Genomic DNA, 21,436 nt, shown 5'->3' on the forward strand with positions numbered 1-21,436 from the left:
ACCTTGTCCCCCCTCTTGGCAGTCAGGAGAGAAATGGGATGGGATGGCAAGATGGGCACTATATACTAAGCTCTCCGGAAATGAAAGTGATCAAGATGTATGTTCACAAGCATATGCAGTTTTGGTGGCAACATGAACAGGCAACCCTTTCAGATCGATGGGACAACAACATATGGCAGGGTGTCAATACATGGGGTTGGGGTTTAAAAGGAAGCCTCACCTGGGAATTACTGAATGGCTGAGGTCTCTATTTTTTGCACAGTGGTGTTGGGGAAGCAGTCCCTATGCTTACTCATGAGAAAGGCTGGACAGCAGGATCAGCATTGCCTTTAGTGAAAAGAGAGATTCCTCACGTGATGAGGATGAGCGGACTGCTCTCTCATGAGAGTATAAGGCCATGGGGATACCCCTTCACAACTCATGAGAAGAACTGTCTGCAGGGACAGGGGTATCAGGCAAAATCACTAATAATGTGTGATGACATCCCTTTTCCCATGGATAGCTCTCTCATGAGAATGTCAGGCCTTGGAATCACACATGTGGGCCGAATGGCAGAAGCCGTCCAGTCTGGTTGCTCCACACAAGCAAGCCGTGGTACCCGGGTAACACCTCCCCTGACTTAGTGATTGCTGTGAAGAAGCAGTCAAATTGGGCCCTCTGCCAGCCCGTCCACCCATTAGAACATGTACATCTTTATTTTTGCCCATAATGGAGAACCCACTCTACTGGAGTTGCAGACAACCGCGGCTCCCCTCTCCTACAATTCCCCATGGTGGCAGATCTGCACACAACTCCACATAATGCCAGTTGGAACCCGGGAAATTTTAATGAAAATTTCAAATTTCCCCTGGTCCCAGTGTTTACCCTTACTCCCAGAGACATAGAGCATCAAAATCTCCTAAGGGTGCATCAAAGGGAACTTGGGAGGAGAGGGTCACTACACAAAAGATCTATCATTAACCAGAAAGAATGGGAGGCCCACACAAGTGTGCCCCCTTTTTGATAGGTCAACTCATGAGCACACAGTCTGAGGGAAGACCAAAGGTTGGCATGCCTAAGGTCCTCCCCAGTAGACCAGCCCTCTCATGTGAGTGCTAGTCCCCTGGCAGCAAGTCACCTTGCGGGCAGGAGTGTGGTTTAGTCTCCCTGGCTTTGCCAAGGTGAGCCATCGCAAGAGATCCTTTGCCCTTCTTCATATACATATCCCCTTCTAGGAAGTAATAATGTTCCCTTCCCTTTCCTGTGTGACAGAAAAGATTGTGCCCCTTTGCATCCCCTCCCCGCCCAAAACCATGATTGTGCTAGACTGTTTTGTTGTGGGGCTCTTACAAGGGTGGTGGTGCAATCATTGTCAGATGAAGGGCTTGCATCTTCAGTTTAAATGCCCTTTCCATGCCGAGAGTGGGCAGACCATTCTGAAAATACACAATAAGGCTCAGCACACCCCCTTGAAGATCATGGCCAACGGCAGCCACCCTGGAGATGTCTTGAGAAATCTGATGCCTTGCCCACAGTCTGGTGATGCAAGCACCACAGAGCTTATTGGGATGCAGCTTTGGTGGGCCAGGAAAAGGGAGTGGATCCCCTGCCCTGAAAATGGAGGTTCCCGGGCTGTGGTTGGACCAACGTCTTTGATGCGAGTCACAGTTATAAAAATTAACTATGGGTTCGGCAACCTTTGGCTTCATGTTATGTGTGAATGCAGCCATTGAGTGACACTCTCACACACTCCCTCCACTCTATGTGTGTAAGGGTAGAAAGAAAAAAATACCCCCCCCCTGGCTACTGTAAATGTTATTGCAGCACTAGCATAAAACAATAGCTAGCACAATATGGACAATGGTCATTGCACAAAGCAATTCATGTTTGTGTGCTAGTATAACATGTTCCAATTGTTCCACAAACTCTTGCACAAGTCTGTATATCTACAAAGAAGGAGCTCCTTGCAATGCTCTTGTACAATCTCTTCACAAGCCATATCTGCAAATGCGGAAGTCCTTGTGAAAACCCAGATATTTACAAATGGGAAATTTCTTTTGGAATAGCAGAAGCATGACTCCACAAAGCACCATAAATCACAAAAAAATGTTAACTTGTAATTGTCACCATGGATTCTTTTTATCTCCCTTCCTCCCTCCCTCCCTTCCCAGCTGCACTTGTAATGCAGAATGTAGGTAGGAGGAAACCATTGGTTTCTGCTAAGTGCACGTTGCCACTACAGCCACCATTTTCATGACATCTGAACCCACAAATATTGAGCAAATGTCAGGCAGAGAATGTCAGTTAACCATGTCAGCCTGACATCCAAAACCAACATTTGAAGTCTACTTCAGTATATCAAGAGTGAAGTATGGGGGATGCAAGAGATTCACCTTTTCGCTATGCCATCTTCCCAGACCAAAGATGTCATTTGTTTTGCTCTGTGTGTGTGTGTGTGCGCGAAAGAGAGCGAGCATGTAGGTATCATATAGATATTGTATATTTCAAAAATCCACAAAGATTCTATCATTGATTTCGTGAAATTAAGCCTAGCTTGGCCCTGATGAGAGGTAATTCTGCATCTTGTGGGCTTCAGCAAGCTTTGGTTTACATCCAGACTAATGCTGCACTAGTGCCAAAACATTGCACAAGGATGTTAGCTTGCTAGTTCCTCTGTCAGGAGTTTGCAATTCCAGACTGGTATTGTGGCTTGCACAACCCGTGGAATGCTACCTGCTGTGAAACTCCTTCCTCTGTCGAAATACATGCAGGGGATGATGTAAAGGTATTAACTATCCTTGTTGAAGTGCAGTGCTTGGACAAGCACGCCGATACTGAAGGAGATTTTGCTACTTTGTTCATTGCACCAGTGCAGTGTTAGTCTGGGAGTCAGTGTTAGTCTGGAAGTCAGCTCAGGCAGGATGCAGAATATTAGAACCTTGTAGAGATGTGCAGGTACTTCTGTAACCGCCTCCTTTACAATGCACAACATGTGAGCTGCTGACTCCAGACATGATAACAGGGAAATGGTTGTAGCATTTTGAATTTGCTGCAACTTCTGAATTGTCTTCAAGGGCAGCCCCCCGTAGAATTCATTACAGTAGACAAGCTTGGAAGTTACAAAAGTATGGACCTGCATGCTATGTTGCAAATATTATAAAATGATAATATTTAGTTTATAAATATTAGGTTATAATATTTTTGTCAAGAAGCTACAGGTACATGCTCAGGGGTGCAGCTAGGTAATTTTACACCCTGGACCAAATGGACTTACAGCCTGCCCTGCCCCACCCACCTGGCTCCTGCTCTCCACTGCAGGGGCAACTATCACTCCTGCTCCCCCCCCGAGCCACCTATTCTCCCCTGTGCCCCACCCCCCACCACTTGTTGATCACTGCCACTGCTGCTCTTCAGGGAAGAGGGAAGAGCAGGAGCTTTAGCAGCAGCGGCGGCACTGACAGTGGTTGACAAGCGGCAGGGGATGGAAGATGAGGAAGAACAGGAATGATAGCAGCAGCCACGACCAGTGGCGCTCACGCCAGCACGGGGAGGAAATTCCTGGTGCTGGCAGGCCACAGGAGTGCTGATAGGGACCCCAGGAGAATGTGGGCCTCAGACTTGGACCCCAAAGACAGGGCCCAGCAGTGCCTCTGTACATGCTTTTCAAAAAGTAAGGTAGCAGCTAAAACAAATTTGGACTGTGGATTGTGGATTGATGAGGATTGAACAATCAGTCAGTCAGTTTAATAACATACATGCTTAATAACACTTAATAACATACATGCTTCGATGGCACAACAACTTCATCCAACACTTTTGGCTTGTCTGGATTCAAATTCGGCCAAGCTGTCCTGATTATAGCATCCAAGCACAGTTAAGGACAGACGCTAGTTCCTGGCTGCTTGTTTAACAAACTATAGAGAGTTATATCCAACCTTGGCCAATTAGTGAGAATTTTCCCACACCTCATGCATCTGATCAGAAATTTGGGTGACCAGGCAAGTGATAAAATTCTCAGCACTTGGCAAGATACTGAAATAATTAGATTACCAAATGGTTACATTCCCATTGTGCTTAAGATTGCATTTGATAAATGGTCATGTGCTTAAATGGTCAACTAACTAACTACACATTTAGGATGCAGGGAAGGGCAGAGAAAAAGTATAGACAAGCTGCAGATCAAGTACTTTGGCTTAGAAGTTATAGGCAGTTATGGGGTAGTCAATTAGAATAAGAAGATGGATATGGGGGAACCATCCAAATGTTGCACTGGGCACAGCTTAACTGTCATAATGCCTGCATCTGTCACTATCATGACCTTTGTATAAGGACTTATAGGCCTGTCCATATGACCAGAATTTAAGCTGCCTGAAAATTCTATACATGCCAACTTCGAATGCATACTGCCATATTTAAGATTCAGGTTTTGGCACACAATCACCAACATTGTCCAGTGTGCTGTTTGCTACTATGTACTGAAAACACAATCCAATTATCAAATGCTTTTCTTGTGGCAACAACATGCCCAGTTTAATTAGCCATGAGAAATATACCACTGGGACAAATCTAATGTTATAATTTTGAAGCCACATCTATGACTATTCCCACTGAAGTCAAAAGGATGATTTGCAAAGATATCATTTTAGCATTAATAACACAACAACTAAAATGAGTGGCATAATGACCTTTCCAGGTCAAATCTAAAGGGGCTTTTTGCAATCTAAAGTAGGTTTTTGTTTTGTATTATTTTTGCAAATGAAATTATTGTCAAAATAAAGAAATTCTGTAAGGACAGACTATAGCTAGATTAAACTATTCCTCTTGCTTTCTTACAAAATATACATAACATATTAATCAAGAACAGCATTTTTAAAGTAAATCAAAGCACTAAACCACAATAAACAAATCAATCCTGGAACCCAAGGGTTTAAATGTGTTTTTCAACTTTTATCATAATTTACAATACTATTGAGCGCTCTGTGGTTTGAGGGAAGCAGCAACTGTGGAGTTTATAGATTGGAAATGTTGTAACCTTCATAAACAAGCTTGTTTTTCTCATCCTGATCAGAAAAGATACTTTTGAAGGCAACCAGGCATCATTCCACAGTTATGTTACTACCTAGCTTAATTATGCACAGCCAAACAACCGATGGCAAGGATACTCTTCAAGCATTGCATATAAAATAAAATAAAATTCAAGAATACACTGGCAATTTGTCAACAGATATAACCAGAAGAAGAAAGGTTTTAAGAAACTGAAGAAAACTTTAGGAACTTCAAAGGTCAAGTGATGTGTAGATCTTGGCTTGCCAATGTCGAAGCTATTCTCAAAGCAGTTCTATACGGTTTTTGTCTTGGTATGGAGTTATTTCAGTCTTTTTTGCTTGGATTATCTGAACTTTCATTAGATTCTGGACTAAGGTAACCAGTCCACATGTGAAAAGGAATGTATCAATTCACTTCATCCGTTGAAAGGGATGGGAAAGACATCTCAGCCAAGAAGTACCATTGTGCTTCAGAGTTCAATAGGCCTAGTGGCATTTCAATGGACTTGTAACTGAGTACATCAAATGTATTAGCATAATTGCTGAGATTCTTCGACCGCCATTGCATAATTGTTTGCATCCCCACTGCTGCTATTAAATTTATATCAATGGCAGGGAAGTATGAATCATTCAGGACAAAGCAGAATGCAGATTTGGCCAAATACATTTCTCTATATGATGTTTGAAATGATCATGTGATAGCCTTTTTGACATGGGTCAAAAAGAGCATGAACTCTTTGTATGGGTGAATGTTAGGAAGTGTCTACTGAATGTTTATAGTAACTCTTAGCATAATCCCATTAAAGTAAGTGGGAATATTTTCATGAGTTTCAGCAGACTTCAGCAGATAGACTTCATTGTCATTTCCTGTTAAAATAGTATGAGGCTCTTCACACGCACAGCCTAGCCCAGGCTATGGCAGACCAGCCTGGGCTAAGCTGTGCATGTGAAGCACCGAGATTGAACCCGATTCTGGTGCAGCCCCTGTGCCTAGGCCCACTTTTTAACCTGGCATTTAGACAAGGTTAAGAGAACCTTTGGTTCACTTAACTTTGGCAGGTGATTGTCTGGCCAAACACCGCTAGGTTAAGAGGCTTCCCGCTTGCCCACAGCTATTTCTGGCAGCAAGCTGGGGGAAGGAGCAGCTGCACTGGGTGCAATGGCTGCTCTAAGGAGAGCAATCTCTGTAGCTCATTGTGTGGGGTGCCCTGGGATGCAGGAGCAGGGGTGCACCTAGGCAATTTTGAGACCTGGACCTGAGGGGGCTCAGCTTCAGAGGGACCCCCGTTTGAGGGCTTTGGGGGCAAGTTAAATATTTTATTTTTACTTTTAACCATCTGCCACTGCGTGGCGGGGACGGACACTCAAAGGGAGACCAAGGTGGGGGAGGCGGCGATGGCAAGAGCTCAGTTCAGGCTGTCTTCAGCCCATTTTGAGCTTCTGCGCATGCTGTGTGGAGGAGGGGAGGGCAGCCACTGCTCATCTGCCGGGGAAGGCAGGCAAGCTCCCGCCCAGCAGTGGCCATGAGGTTGTGTGAAAGATCTCTATATCTGCTATTATTGTTAGTAATTAAAGCTACAATAAAATTATCATAACCTAAGGTGTCGTGGTCATGCTCAACATGATGAAAGATGAGGGACCTGACTCTCCATGCTCACCAATGCTCTTTGCTACCTCTCCAACCCCAACTTCCCTGTGATTTCTATTCCTGTAGGAAATAGGGATAGAAGTGGTAGCATTGGCCTCCCACTGACATTATAGGAAGAGATGGGGTTATATGACCCACACTTGCCACTATAAATATGGGGCAAGTGGTTGTCACCTCTAACATTACCTACATTATATGTAAGGATGTCACTGAGGCCTTCTACCATGTCTTCCACTTGCTCTTGTCATAAATGAGCATTGAATTATTAACATTACTCTCACTTCACACAAAGCTCATGTTCACTAAATGGGAATTGCATAGGAGTAATTCTTGTTAGGTTGCGCCCAAAGTTTCTATACTCACTTTTTCTTCTGTTGCCACAAGAGAAACTCTTAAGGCACAAAGGAGGAAATTCAGCCGGATTCCATCCAGAATAAACCTGGACACTGAGTCCCTTCTGATCAAAACCTGTCGGGGGTGAATTTGACAGCTTTAGGCTGGAGGCCACTGTGGGGCCATCTCAGCATGAAACTGGACAGCCATGGCTTGGAAGTGAGCATAGCCAAGGTTCCTGGGGAATACATTGATTCATTGCATCCTGCTGTTCTCCTCTGACAGCAGCTCTCTCCTGGCATAGCCCCTGGGGAAAAGCTGGAGCTACCTTCCTGTAGCATAACCCCAGAGGGAAGCAGTGGTTGAAGTGGCTCACTTAACCCCTCCAAAGCAAGGAAATGAAGGCTTCCTGTAAAACAAATCCCAGCGACATTCACCCTGCTGTGCTCAGCTTGTGTAGAGGTCTCAGCACAGTGGGCAGTCTGACATATATTACCCCTTGTGCTGTTGTACTGTATCTCCAGTTACACAGAAGAGGGAACAAGTTCACAATAGCAATGCCCATCATAATCCTCACTTTTCCTTTCTTTCACATGATACGCAGTTTAATGCTGTTTTCAGTCTATATTAGTAAGGAGATGACTCCTTTAAAACAAATAATGGAGGAACCATTCACATCAGCACAAAAGAGATCAGACTTTACATTTTGCCTCAGTTTTTGCAAAGTTGTGAAAATGAGACTTAAAAAATATGTGAACGGACTCATAGTAGTCCTAATTCTTTTATTATCATTGCATGTCCCAAAACAATGCTTTCATATTTTATTTATTTATTTATTATAATTGTACACCGCCCCAAGCTTCTGTCTCTGGGCAGTTTACAGCATCATAAACAAATTAAAACAGAAATTAAAACCATAAAACAATTTAAAACCACAAGTCTAGTTAAGTGGTTGGGTGAATAAATGTATCTTTAAAGACTTTTTAAAAGTTGTCTGACATATTTAGGACTTCTGTCATTTCCTGTCCTAAAACAAAACATTATATTATGATGTGATTCATACATTACAAACATGGAAATATAAATCAATCTGAAAGAAACAAAACCAAATACAAAAATCCCTAGTTTGCTTCCATTTTCACACAAGGCGGCTTCATTAATTCTTGTGCTGGGTGGCCATTTTTCAGCAAAAGAAACTTACACAGGTAGACTAGAAACCAGCTGGACAGTCCCATGAGAAAATTCCGAAAGATGTCCCTTGAGACATCTAACCATGGCAGGACGTTGTTACTGGGATTTGTATAGCATTTGAACAATCTCAAAGCTATTAACCATAGATCTTTTAAGAAGAGATGCAACAGGAGGTAGAAATGGCACTTCACTCTTGCAATAAATGATGCATGCATCTGCTATGCTATGTTAGCTGAGGTTTTGTTGTTGTTGCTTTTCCCTTCCCTACCCTTCTTGGGCTTGCTGCTGGTGAAAAGGTCATGCCACATTGAATGAAAAGAAGCCACAGTTTTGGTGTTGTTACACATTTGGGTTTGGGTGATATCCAAAAGAGCAATTTTTGCATGTCAGGATGGCCATTTTGAACAATCTGAAGTCTCCTAGATACATTCTTTTTAATATTATCTGATATGGTCCCAAAGAGGTTGCAAATACCTTAGGAATATATTTTGCTGTAAATAGCCAAAACAAAAACAACCCCCCAAAAAACAAACAAACAAACAAACAAACAAACAAACAAACAATTTACACTTTATATCATGGTTACAGGCTCGGGAAATGATTGTAGCTAAAGTGACAAGTTAAGTAGCATCCTACCATTATAAGCCCTGAATGTTCTATTGGTCACATATAAACAATCTGTTTATCTAGCAGAAATTTGAAAAGAGATAGCTAAGTGTCAAACACCACCACTAGAAAACCCACACAAGCACCACCACTTAAATTTCACAGAGATCATTTGAGGATTGACTGAGATAAAGCAATCTGAAAATTGACCCTGAAAATGTTTCCAATGTTTTAAGGCAATGATAACATTCTTCCATAATGGTTTCTGTTCCCTTTTTATGTGTTCAAAAACATATTTCACTTTTGCTTTACCTGCCTTGGAAATGGTTTGCACTTCTACCATGGTGGCTGATGAACCCTGAGGCAGATGGAGCCGTGAGAAACAAAAGGGATGGCTCTAAAATTAGTGAACTCACCACCACTGTCGATGGAGCAGGCCCCGTGCCGGACCCAGCATTCTGTGTGATCAGTTGGGTCTATGCTCCACCGTGCGCTATGCCCCTGCCACTCAGCTGGCCAATGGGCATGTGTGGTTGTAATTTGCAGAGTCAGCATGGCCATGCTGACCTCACAAAGGACCACTATGCATGCCCATTGGCCAGCTGAGTGACAAGAGCAGGGGTAGGGTGCGCAGTGGATAATGGGCCTGACTAAGCACATGGGATGCTGGGTCAGGCCCACCTCAGCAGCGGCTCCCTTGTCTCTCACCACCCACCACCACCCCAGGGTCCTCCAGCTGCCACTGCAGTTCAAGGGATGCTAAGCTTCATCTTTGATATCTGAATTTTCTCTTTGAGAACTCATCTTTGCTATCCCTTGCTTGTTGTACAGTCTTTAAGCAAATGTACAAAAAGTACATCTGTGATGTTACAAATATAAGCAGGGCACCATTCTTTTTGTTAGAGCATGGAGAATCTGGTTCTGGATGGTGATGGACTCCAAACCCTGGCAGGTAAAAGTTATGTTGGCGGGGGTGGGGGCCACAAAATGGCGGTCAAACACTGTAAGCATATGTACATCCATGGGATCCGTGATGGTACAAGTGTAAGTGGGGCACCATTGTATGGAAAATCTGGTTCTGGGTGGTTTAACTTACCCTGGCAGTTAGAATTTATAGGGGAAAACAAAATGGCAGCCAAAATTTTATCAAGATACATATAAAGCAGTATTCTGTGCATCTATGTGCCCCTAAAAATTACTCTTATGTGTTTTGTCATTCAGAGACATTTAGTAGTTTTACATATCACAAAAAGAACATATGTGGTACAGTTGCAGGCATAAATGTAGATAGAGTCAGTAACACAAGTCATGCATAATGATAACATGGAAATGTATAACATCTAATCATCATAAGCACTAATATTACATTCTATTTCATTCTATTTCATTCACAGACCTCGGGATCTCCTTCACATTTACACATTTCAGTACATCTCAAACCATTTGTCAGACATGTGCAGGGTGGAGAACATCTTCTTTGGCTACATGAACATTTCAATATAATGAGAGGTGCACATGGCGTTCTACATACTATTGGTTTGTATGCATCTCCCACTTTTATCCAACCTAGCTCTGTATGTGGTGGTATGTCAGGATGCAGAATATCATCTTGAACCTACAGAAGTGCCTGTAGGTTTGCTCTTAGAATGTCTGGATGCAGTGGTCTCTGTTGTAGAGAGATTCACATCTTCACATTGCTTCTTTGTGAATAACTACCACCTCACATCTCCAATATCTGTCGTTGTTTGGGGTACATAGACCTGACAAATGTAGGTTTCTATGGCACCCATGAGGTCTTCATGGGCATAGTATGGGCATAGTACTCAATTTGACCAAGGCCTCTAAGATGTCATTGTTAATTGAATGAAATGCCTTCCACTACTTCTATTTTTCTTTGCTGACTAAGGAACCTGTAACATCCTAACCACATAATGGATGCAGCTCTGGCAATGTGGAGGCCTCTAGAGGACCTACTGCATTGTCAATTGGGGCAAGATCAACACATTTCATGCCATGTCCCAAGAAAATTCAAAAGCCTGGTGGAAGTATAGGGTATGTTCTGAGGGCCAAAACCATAACATCGGTGTTAGGGGAGTATATGTGGACCGTTTTTTGATTCCTTGACATTCTGGGTATACTGCATGAAGAATAATCTTAGTGTCTGTTTCCTCTTGGTTAGCTAAAAGGGATGAAATGTCAACATCATGGGTTGCAGCTTCTGTATCTTTCCAACTGTTAACAAAATGGTTTTTAATTAGCCTTTCCATAGTCCACAAAATGGTGTTCCAGGAAAGCAGTCAGGTCATCATTTGGTTTTTCATGTGCCCATAGTTTAACTACTGAAGTATTTTGTGTATTTGTTTCAGGTAATATTTTGTATTGAATAGGATCTGATCCTTTTGATGAATCGCCCTATAGTCGATTTCAAAGAACCAAGCTTATATGAACAAAAAACCAAATGAATCTCTTCATCATTGCAGAATTTTCCATCTATCCATTTACTAAAATGTATCCCTAAGTCTTGGCATGTTCTCATGGAAGTAGGCTAGGCTTATTCAAAATGTGCAGCATAGCATACCATCTATGATTGCTACTTTGGTCACAGTGTATGAGTTTTTAACATTTTCTGAAGCTGGTCATTGTGGGTATACTTGTCTCAGTCTCTGTCTTACTAATGATTTTAGGTAAAGCTTCCAAAATTTCCATAAGCTTATAAAAAGCCAAGCAGTGAGGTATCTTTCCATCAATTCAAACAGAGATTGAGGAATCGCTGAAAAGCTATATAGGCTTGATCTAATATCTATGTCTGGTCTAGATCTTGAGGCTATGAGCAATTTTGATAATGGTGACATGTTGAATTTCATCACATTGGCCTTTCAAAGCAATGTTAACTTTTTTGCCACTGATTTGCATGTTTTAAGTTTAAGTTTCTTAATTGGAGTGCAGAACTTTTTGTTGTTGGTCTGAACCCGCTCTTGAATGAAGGTATGCAATAATTCTTCCCCGGCTTCTTTCACTCAACCCACATCTATTTGAACATCTTTTGGAAAAATACATCAAGTGAGAATGTGGACTAGCTCAGTGTGTTTACATTGAAATGGGGGCTGTGTTAGGGGGGGTCATGCTACCATGTCATTGAAGGAGATGCAAATATCCTCAAAGGAGTGATATGGAGCATTGTGGAGAGGGGGAGGGTGCCTGCTGTGCATACTCCCTCATGTGAAAGAGAGCTCCTTGTGAGCAAAGATGGTACCTCAGGGGGGCAGGCCTAGGCACAGCTCATTCCCTGCAGCACTAGCTTTCTACTTGCAGATCCCCCCACCCAGTTAAAAACTCCTAGTGCATCATTATAGCATTAAAAGGGGAAAATTAGACATCTCTTCCTCCCTGCATTTGTCTCTCACTGGAAGTAGCTGCTTGTTCTAATGTGCCAGTGGGGTACCAAAGGAGGTTCAGCTGCCTCAGAAGCTCAGGTGGCTCCTCTATCTCCCATTCGGCCTGAGAGCCATGCTGCCTGGAGGCTGGCCATTCGTTGGGTAGAACCTGACAGTGAGGTTCTACTGGATGAATGGCCAGCCTGTAAGCAGCATAGCTCTTGGGCAGTAGATAGAGGACCCACTCAAGTAGTTGAGGCAGCTGCACCTCCTTTGGAGCCCCTTCCTGGCTTGTTAGGACGAGCCACTCCTGGTCACTGGCTGATGGGGATTATGGCTTGTGGAACCTCCATGTTCCGGGCCTTGGAATACAAGAGGACATTCCCCTTCCTGCTCTGCTAGTGGAATCTGGTTGACCACAGTGGAAAGCAGGATGCTGGCTTAGCCCTAGATCCAGCAAGGCAGATCCAGCTGGGCTCTTCCCTACTCCCCATATCCTGAAGCAATACTGTCTGCCACCTCATTCCCATTTCATTCTATTGCATGTACAGACTGGGCCCAGGTCACTGCTGGCTGAAGAGGAGACAGCTGGGGGCTCTGGTTAAGGTGACTCTAGCATACCACTGGTTGTTAGACTCTACCACTGGTTTTTCGCACTGTGTTTATAACATATCAATTCTGACCCATTCTGCTCTGACAGATGATTTCTGTCTAGAAGGGCTTCAGTTCTAAATACTGGCTGACATCTAGGCTGTTCTTAGCTCAGTCACAGTCCTCCAGAGCAGCAGAGCACACATGCAGGGTGAGGGGGAGTGATTTCCACGGTCCTCCCTGCTCCCCAACTTAAGTGCTCTTTGCCTTACAAAAATATGTCCCTGAGGATTACACCACACCTACAGAGGTGGGGGAGATCAGTGAAAATCACTCCCCTCTAAGCACGTTCCACTACTTTAGCTGAGTTAAAAGCAGCATATCTGCTCACTTGTTCTCAAATGACTCTAATACATTTCACTGGGTTTGACCAGTTTTCTGTAGAAAGGGCCCACACTGGCCTTTTCTGTTCTGGCGTGTGCATTATCCTGGCAGCTGCCATCTGTCTTAAGTGCAGACATTCCATCTCAGAAGCTTCAAGTCTTCAAGCCTCTGCAACGTGCTGTGATGTGTGCCAAAATGTAATCCTCCCCATTCAGCAGTTCCAAGCCTGGGTAGCCCAGATCTGCTTCTCAGGTTAAAAGTGAGGTAGGACACAAAGAGAGCCATACTACCTCCATCTGTGACACTGGTATGTTTTAAACTGTTCTTTTCCAAAGAGTTCTTTGAAAAGCAGGGCTAGGGAGAGGAAACCTGCTGCAGTACTGAGGGCTGCACTTCCGCTGCTCTTGCAATGCATTGTGGGATATGACCCAGCTCCAGATTTCAGCTGCAGACCCCAAAGAAGGTGCTGGTAATCTAGGAGGCTTGAGTGTGCCTTTAGAACAGCCCAAATCCATCCAGGTGTCCGTAAGAATAAGCCCAGTGTATCCAGTGTCATTGAGTTCCATAGATTTCTTGCTTCAGAACTATTGGTTTTCCACTTATGCAACTTTACTGATAAAATAATTAACCAATTCACTAAGATATCTTCAATCAAATGACAGCCTTATTTTAAGTATTATTTCTCACAGGACTTAAGAAAACAAAAATGTCAAACTCCTAGTTTGAAATATTCAATATCCCTAAAACAAATAATAGTGGCAGAAGTAATGGGAAGGGAATTTGCAGCTATAAAATTTAAACAGTATTGGATTCTGCTGATGTATGGCAGAGTTTGGAAACCCAAACTCCTCCTCCTATTTCTAACTTATGTCAGGCATTACAAAAGAAATACAAAAATCATTATTAGAATGAAGAGAAGAATAATTTGTTTAGCAGCACAGAACAATTCACCCTTGCTTAGGGACTATTATCAAAAGAAAATCTATAATTTGTAATATTTCATTTGTAAAGTACAAAAGAGGAAAAATACATTAAAACACGATTTGACTTCAAGCAACATATTTATTCGATCAGGTGTCATTAAAGGCTTGAGAAGAAAGATTAGGAGCTAGCTGTCAGGTTAGATAATGAGAAATTATTAGCATGATTCTATGAGATGGGAGCAAGAGGAGACCAAAGATTCTGTCTGCATGTACTGTATTTATTGTCTTCACATACAGAAAGGGAACTGTCTTTATTCAAACTGATACTGTTTCCTTAGACTATTTATTTTATTGTTGGTACTACGATGGAATGATTAAACGCATTCCATTCCTGAAAGTCACTTTATTGCAACTATTATTGTTATGATAAATAAACTCCCATCTTATGGCTAGACAAAGGAGCCTTCACAATAATCATTTTAGAGTTGGACAGATGTCGTGGTTATTCACATGTGCACATTTGTCAGTTGATGACGTAGTGTCAAGTGATGACCTGCATATGTAAATGGGCCATCCAATTATCAAACTCACAGACAAAATTTTCTCATCGCTTCAAATCCATTACTTTTAAAATGGAGTCATTTCGCACATTCAAGTTCTAGGTATCAAGTGCTATAAAATGGAGCAAACTCTACACTAAAGGACTATTTAAGGTTGTGCACATCCCCATTGTTGGTAGATAGAGAGGATGCAGGAGAAGGCAAGATCCAGCCTACCTTCCCCCCAGATGAAGAAAGTCCACGTGTGAGATGCGTGGCTCGCATGCTGATACGATCCATGCTGTGCCCAGCAGTGCAGAGTTCTGGAGGATGGGAAAATGATTCCCAGCCTCCAGGTATCGCACAACGCACTGTGCAACAAGAGTAGAACATTGGGAGGATAGGCCTGCATGCAGCCCAAGCACACACACACAAACACAGCCCTGAGGTTGAGGGCATGATCATTCACTCTAACCCTGGATAAGGACTGGGGATAAATTTGGGCTTGTGGCAGAGGCAGAGCCTCGATCCTGGCACTACACATTAGGGATATGCATGAATTGATTTTTTAAAAATTCAATTTGTACCCGAACTGAATCACCCCAATTTGTTTCAGGTATGAATCTGCCCTCCGCATCACCCCAGATTTGATTTGTATCTGAATTTTCCAAATCCAAATCTGAATCAATCCAGGGCAAAAAGGGGCTCTGGGGGCAAAAGAGTGAGGTGGGTGGTAGTGCTCACTTGGTGGAAGTGACCACCCAAATTTCAAAGGAATTGGGCAAAGGGGTGATTTTAACAATCTTTTGAAGTTGGCATGTCTTTGTGGTAGATTCAAGGCAGAAAAGGGGTTCCGGGGGCAGAATAATGGGTTGGGTGGTAGTGCCCCAACAGGTGCCTGCTGAAACACTTCAAAAATTCCTGCGTCCAAACATTCATGCCTCTTGAATCAGGGTGAATGAAATCATTACAAACTATGTGCTTGAGGTGTCCCTATGTGTCCCTACACCTATAGCAAATTTGGCTCAAATTGGTCAGGCAGTTCACATGTTAGCCCAATTGAACCTCAGATGTTCACGCATCCACCATCTTGAACTGTGGTGGATTACATCATTACAAACCATGCCAAAACAACAACAATAAAACAAAAAACAAAAGAACACCATGCCATTGAGGGGTCCCCGTTTCTCACTCACTACAACTGTAACAAATTTGGTTCAAATAAGTTAGGTGGTTCACAGGTTAGCCCACTTGCACTTCAAACATTCACATATCCACCATCTTGGATTGTGGTGGATGATATCATTACAAACTACACCATTGAGGTGTCCCTATGTGTCACTCACTACAACTGTACCAAATTAGATTCAAATTGGTTACACGGTCTATAAGTTAGCCCACTTGCACCTCAAACGTTCACCCATCTGCCATCTTGAATCGAGTTGGATGACATCATCACAAATTACATCATTGAGGCATCCCTATGGGTTCCTAGAGCTGAAGCAAATTTGGTTAAAATTGCTTAGGCAGTTTACAAGTTAGCCCAATTGTGCCTCAAAAGTTTGCATGTCCTCCATCTTGAATTAGGGTAGATAACATTAGCATGAACTATGCTGTTGATGTGTCCCTATGTGTCCCTACAACTGTTCGCGATTTGGTTCATATTGGTCCAAACATTGTGAAGTTGATGGACACACGGACTCACGGGAGGACATACACACACACAGACAGTCTGCTGGGTGATCTCATAAGCCGACTGGAAAGTAGGCTAAAAATCCTTTATAAAAAGAATAAACATGTTCAGGGAGATGTATAATACAGCCACTGGCCCCACACCCAAATGCCATCTCCATATCCTTGTGTTTGCAAGCATATTTGAATGATGGGGTGGTGGATGGAGACAGGAACAGGGGACATGTTTTTTTTTATTTTCCCGCAATGCATTGGGATACACACACACACACACACACACACACACACACACACACACACTTACTTACTTATGTAATTAATTAATTTTATTTAACATATTTCTATACCACGTACAACTTGCGTCTCTGGGCATTTTACAATTAAAATAATGTAAACATTAAAATCAATTAAACAATTAAAACAATTAAAATCATTTAAACATTTAAATCATTAACATTAAAATCATTTAAAACCCAACATTAAAAACATTAAAACTAGAAAATACTAAAACTAGATAGGGAGGCTCTTATTTAAACAGGAAACACATTCCAGAGTCCAGGGGCAGTAACAAAGAAGATCCATTCCCAAGTAGCTGCCAAATGAGTTGGTGGAAACCTCAGACAAACCTCTCCAGATGATATTAACAGGAGATGGGGCTCATGGTTCTCTTAAATACCCAAGGCCTAAGCTGTTTAGGGTTTTATGAGTAATAACCAGCACCTTGTATTTTTTTGCCGGGAAACTTATTGGCAGCCAATGCAGCTCTTTCAATATAGGAGTAATATGGTCTCTTTGAAATGACCCGGAGACAAACCTGGCTGCCACATTCTGTACCAACTGCACTTTCCAGACTACGTGCAAATGTAGCCCCACATAGAGTGCATTGCAGTAAAACAGCCTAGAGGTTACCAGCATATGTACCACCATTTTGAGGTCATTCATGTCATGAAACAGACACAGCTGGTGTATCAGCCAAAGCTGATAAAAAGCACCTATGGCCACTGCCTCAACCTTGGACACCAGGGAGAAGTTCAGATTAAGGAGCACCCACAGATTGTGTACCTGGTCCTTCTTCGAGAGTGACCTCATCCAGAACTGGCAGATCAAAATCACCTCCCGAGTTCTGACCCCACACAATAAGTACCTCCAGCTTATCAGGATTCAGCCTCAGTTTGTTATCCCTCATCCAGCCCATTACTGCCTCCAGGCAGGCATTTAGGGAGGTTATGCCTTTTCCTGATGATGTTGACATGGAGAAATAGATTTGGGTGTCATCAGCATACTGATAACAACCTCCAACAAATCTCTTGATGAACTCTGCCAGCGGTTTCATGTAGATGTTAAAAAACATCAAAGACAATATGGAGCCCTGATGGACACCATATGAAAGTTCAGATTTTGACAAACAACAGTCTCCAAGAAACACCATCTCGAATCTGCCCGTGAGGTAGGAGCAGAAGCAGTGCCTCCCACCAGCAACCCCCTCAGATGTTCCAGAAGGATACAATGGCCAATAGTATCGAAGGCCACTGAGAGATCCAAGAGGACCAACAGAGTCACATTCCTTCTGTCATTTCCCCATTGGAGATCATCCATCAGGCTAACCAAGGCAATCTCCACCCCATAGCCAACCCTAAAGCCAGTTTGAAATGGGTCTAGATAATTGGTTTCCTTCAAGACTGCCTGGAGATAGATAGATAGATAGATAGATAGATAGATAGATAGATAGATAGATAGATAGATAGGGAAAATGATTGACAAATGCTAAACAAAATGGCTCTTTTGTCATTATACCCCAGTGATGCAACAGTTCCCATAGCAATATCTACCTGGCACCTTATTTATTAGCCTTTTGGGTGGCAAGCAAAGGCCATCCTCTGTTCAGCCAAGTGTCTGCAGGTGGTGGTGGTTGTTGATGTTGTTGTTATATTCACTGATATTTTGTGCAGCCCTATGAGGGTGAAGCAAGAGCTCTGGCCATGAAAGGGAGGAATATTGCCTGTGCTGCAGGCTTCTCTCACAGAGCAGGCGCTGGCAAGGGGATGAGGGTGCGATTTTTCTTCTCTCTACTCCTCACAAAAGTTCTGTTCACTGCCAAAAATATAACCCTGAGGACAGCATGACTCTTAGGGACATATTTCTGGTGTGACTTTCCCTTCTTTCCTCCGCCTTCTATACACTGCATGTGAGGCAAGCCTGTAGCACAGGTAGTGTCCCAATTCCCTGTGAGGCACCTCATAGGGCTGCAGAGAATGTCAACCACTACCATTTATCATCAGTCATCAATCTGTATACCACTTCTTAAACCTTCTCAAAGTGATTTACATAGAAAAGAAATAGAATGGTTCACTGTGACAAAAAACAAAAAAACAACACCACAAGTAGTTCCCTGTGACACCATTTTTAAGAAAAGAAAACACAGCCACTGGAAAGACATTGTGCTGGGACTGGAAAGGGTCAGTTTCTCCCCCACCAAAAAAAAAGCAAGTTGCCACTTGAAAATATGTCTTTTGGCCCAGTTAGCAGGACTACTTATTCTGATTTTGTATGGTTATTGTTTATGGGGACTTTGTCATTGAATTGACCAAATTGGTTTGAATTGCTTGCTCTTTTTTTTTTCAGTTTGGCAACTGCCAGAGTTGCTCTTAACTGTTTCTGTCTGCAGATACTAAGTGTCTTTTATCTGTGCTATCAGCTGTTTTGATTGATTTTCTGCTATGGCTACATGTCTCCTGGTTTTATGGTTCAATATAAAGACTAATAAAGTACCATGTAGTGGTGTTGTATGGCAGACTGTGACACTTCAGGGACATATTTTCAGATGGTGCATGAAGCTGCACAAGGAAGGGGAGATTCCCCCCCTGTCCGATCCTACACGTGCTGCCGCAGTCTTAGCCTGTAATGTACAACTACTACACCAGGATCTTTTCCAGGATCTTGGCAGTTGTTTTTACTAAATTTGTTTTGGCAGAAAAGAAGCAAATATTGCATCAGTCAATATTAAATGAATATGCAAAGTTCTATGCAAAACTGACACACATGAAATCCAGGTAAAAAGTAAACCCTCTATATTCTAAGCAGCATGCCTGTGTATATTATGGATGTGCAGAACATTTCCACAGTGAAACGTTTCAGCTTGAAATAGTCCATTTTGAATGTGACCATTTAAACACACCCTTTAAATAAAGAGACACCTAATGGTGCAGCGGGGAAATGACTTGCCTCATGAGCAAGAGGTTGCTGGTTCGAATTTCCACTGGTATGTTTCTCAGAATATGGGAAACACCTATATCGGGTAGCAGCAATATAGGAAGGTGCTGCAAGGCATCTTCTCACCCTGCACAGGAGGAGGCAATGGTAAACCCCTTCTGTATTCCACCAAAGACAACCACAGGACTCTGTGGTCGCCAGGACTTGACAACACAACTTTACTTTACTTCCAAGCTTGAAGCCGAATAATCCCATTTCAATTGCAATGTTTTGATGTTCGGAGCACAATTTTGAAGACCTGTTTCCCCTATTTACATTGTTTTCCTGGCACTCGCTTCTGATTGGCTTCTGAATGCCTTGTTTCTTGGTTGGTTTGTTATCATACAAATCAAGTGTTGTCATGGGCAACTGTGCCCCCATTGGTGGGGGGAGGGAGGGAGAAGGGAGGGGGAACTCAAAAGGAGGAAATTTCAAATTAAAAATGTATTCAAAGGGACTGGGAGGCAGAGAGCCTTTATATTTTGCCTGAAGAGGATATACCAGAAGAGGAGGAAGGTAGGTTTGATTTTGTGGTTTGCTTTTCTCAGTACTGAATATAATATGCTGTGCTATTGCTGCTATAATTATCTGGTTTTGCTGGGTCTCAGATTGAAAAAGGAAGAACTTGAGTGCCTTCCTTCCTTGAGCTGTGATTTGTTTTGTTTTGAGAGATAGTGTTGTGGTGAGAAATGGATGGTGGCAGGTAGGGGTGTGTGTGTGTGTGTAATATTTCTTGGTGATTGCTGTTATGAGCTCCATGTCTGGTCTTAAAACTTAACTTGTGTTTCACTCAGTGCTCTGGTCTGCTCTTCAATCTGTTGGAGATGGAGTTCCAGTGCATCAACTTTTTGCACCAACTATCCTAATGACCACTAAGGACATAGGTAGTAGAGGTAGTGAGTGAGGGTCTCCTTACCTGTCTTTACTCTATGACCCCAGGACTGACTCTTCAGCACTTCCTGTGCTGAGTCACAATCCTTCCCTTCCTCTCAGAGAGCAGATGGAAACATATCTCTCTCTCCTTACCTGTTCATTATATAGTCCTTTAGATTAGTTTCAGGTCTTTCCTATCCAAGTGTACTTAACCAATAAATACTTAGTATTTAGTTCTATAAGGATCTCCATGTGTATTTTCTCTAAATGGCTGCAACAACTAAACCATCCTCTGCTACCCACTCTGTAACTGGAGTGTGTGCCAATTCCTCAATGCTCTGCTGTTTTACCCACTGGGGTAAAAATTAATAACCTCTAACATAATCTGCATTGCAAGGTGTGCGCAATCAAAATGTGGCTGAAGTTCTAGTTGAGCTTATAGCTATGCTTGTGGCTAAGAGTGTGACTGTAGTAACTGTTGCAATGCTAGGAAGTAAGGAGTCATAATTGTATGTGAGAGAGCAACTTGTGTTGATGATGGCATTGGCACAGGCACTGTCGCTGGCAATGGATTTTGGATCAGTTATGCTTTTTTGGACTGTGTTTGAAATGTGTGTTCTGTGTTGGGAGGATAGATTCTCTTTTCAGCTCTCTTTCATACAGATTCACTGTGTGGTTCTGCAGTGTTTTCCAAGGCAGGGTTGCAAAATGCATTGAGCAGTTCATACAAGTGTTCGGAGAACATAGCTTAGATATAGAAACAATCGGCATTGCAATCTGCATCATGCAATCATCACCCACAATTCACTTGTGTTGACTGGGAAGTGCATCTCCATTTTTAATCTCACACTGGTAATACACAATACCAAGTTACATGTGATTATTTCTGGACTGCAGTCACACATGTAAGCTGCAGGTACAATCCATTATTTTGCTGAATCAAGAGAGATGATCACTTCTGATTTCTCCACAAATGTGTTTTCAAGTTGGAACACTGGATCCACAGAAA

The 21,436-nt window shown here is 42.6% G+C and overlaps 1 protein-coding gene and 1 long non-coding RNA gene across 4 annotated transcripts in view; one reads left to right on the top strand and one right to left on the bottom strand.

The window, feature by feature from the left end:
- ADGRL4 (adhesion G protein-coupled receptor L4) overlaps positions 1 to 21,436 on the bottom strand; it is a 153,653-nt gene that overhangs the window by 62,580 nt on the left and 69,637 nt on the right. The window lies entirely within an intron of this gene.
- LOC128323730 (uncharacterized) overlaps positions 9,474 to 21,436 on the top strand; it is a 58,175-nt gene continuing 46,212 nt past the window's right edge. The window contains exons 1-2 of the long non-coding RNA XR_008306447.1: positions 9,474 to 9,754; positions 10,197 to 10,338. This is a non-coding gene — a long non-coding RNA (uncharacterized LOC128323730). The remainder of the gene's footprint in view (positions 9,755 to 10,196; positions 10,339 to 21,436) is intronic.

Source organism: Hemicordylus capensis, chromosome 4 (genome assembly GCF_027244095.1).
Source record: "Hemicordylus capensis ecotype Gifberg chromosome 4, rHemCap1.1.pri, whole genome shotgun sequence".
In the NCBI taxonomy this organism is placed as follows: domain Eukaryota; kingdom Metazoa; phylum Chordata; class Lepidosauria; order Squamata; family Cordylidae; genus Hemicordylus; species Hemicordylus capensis.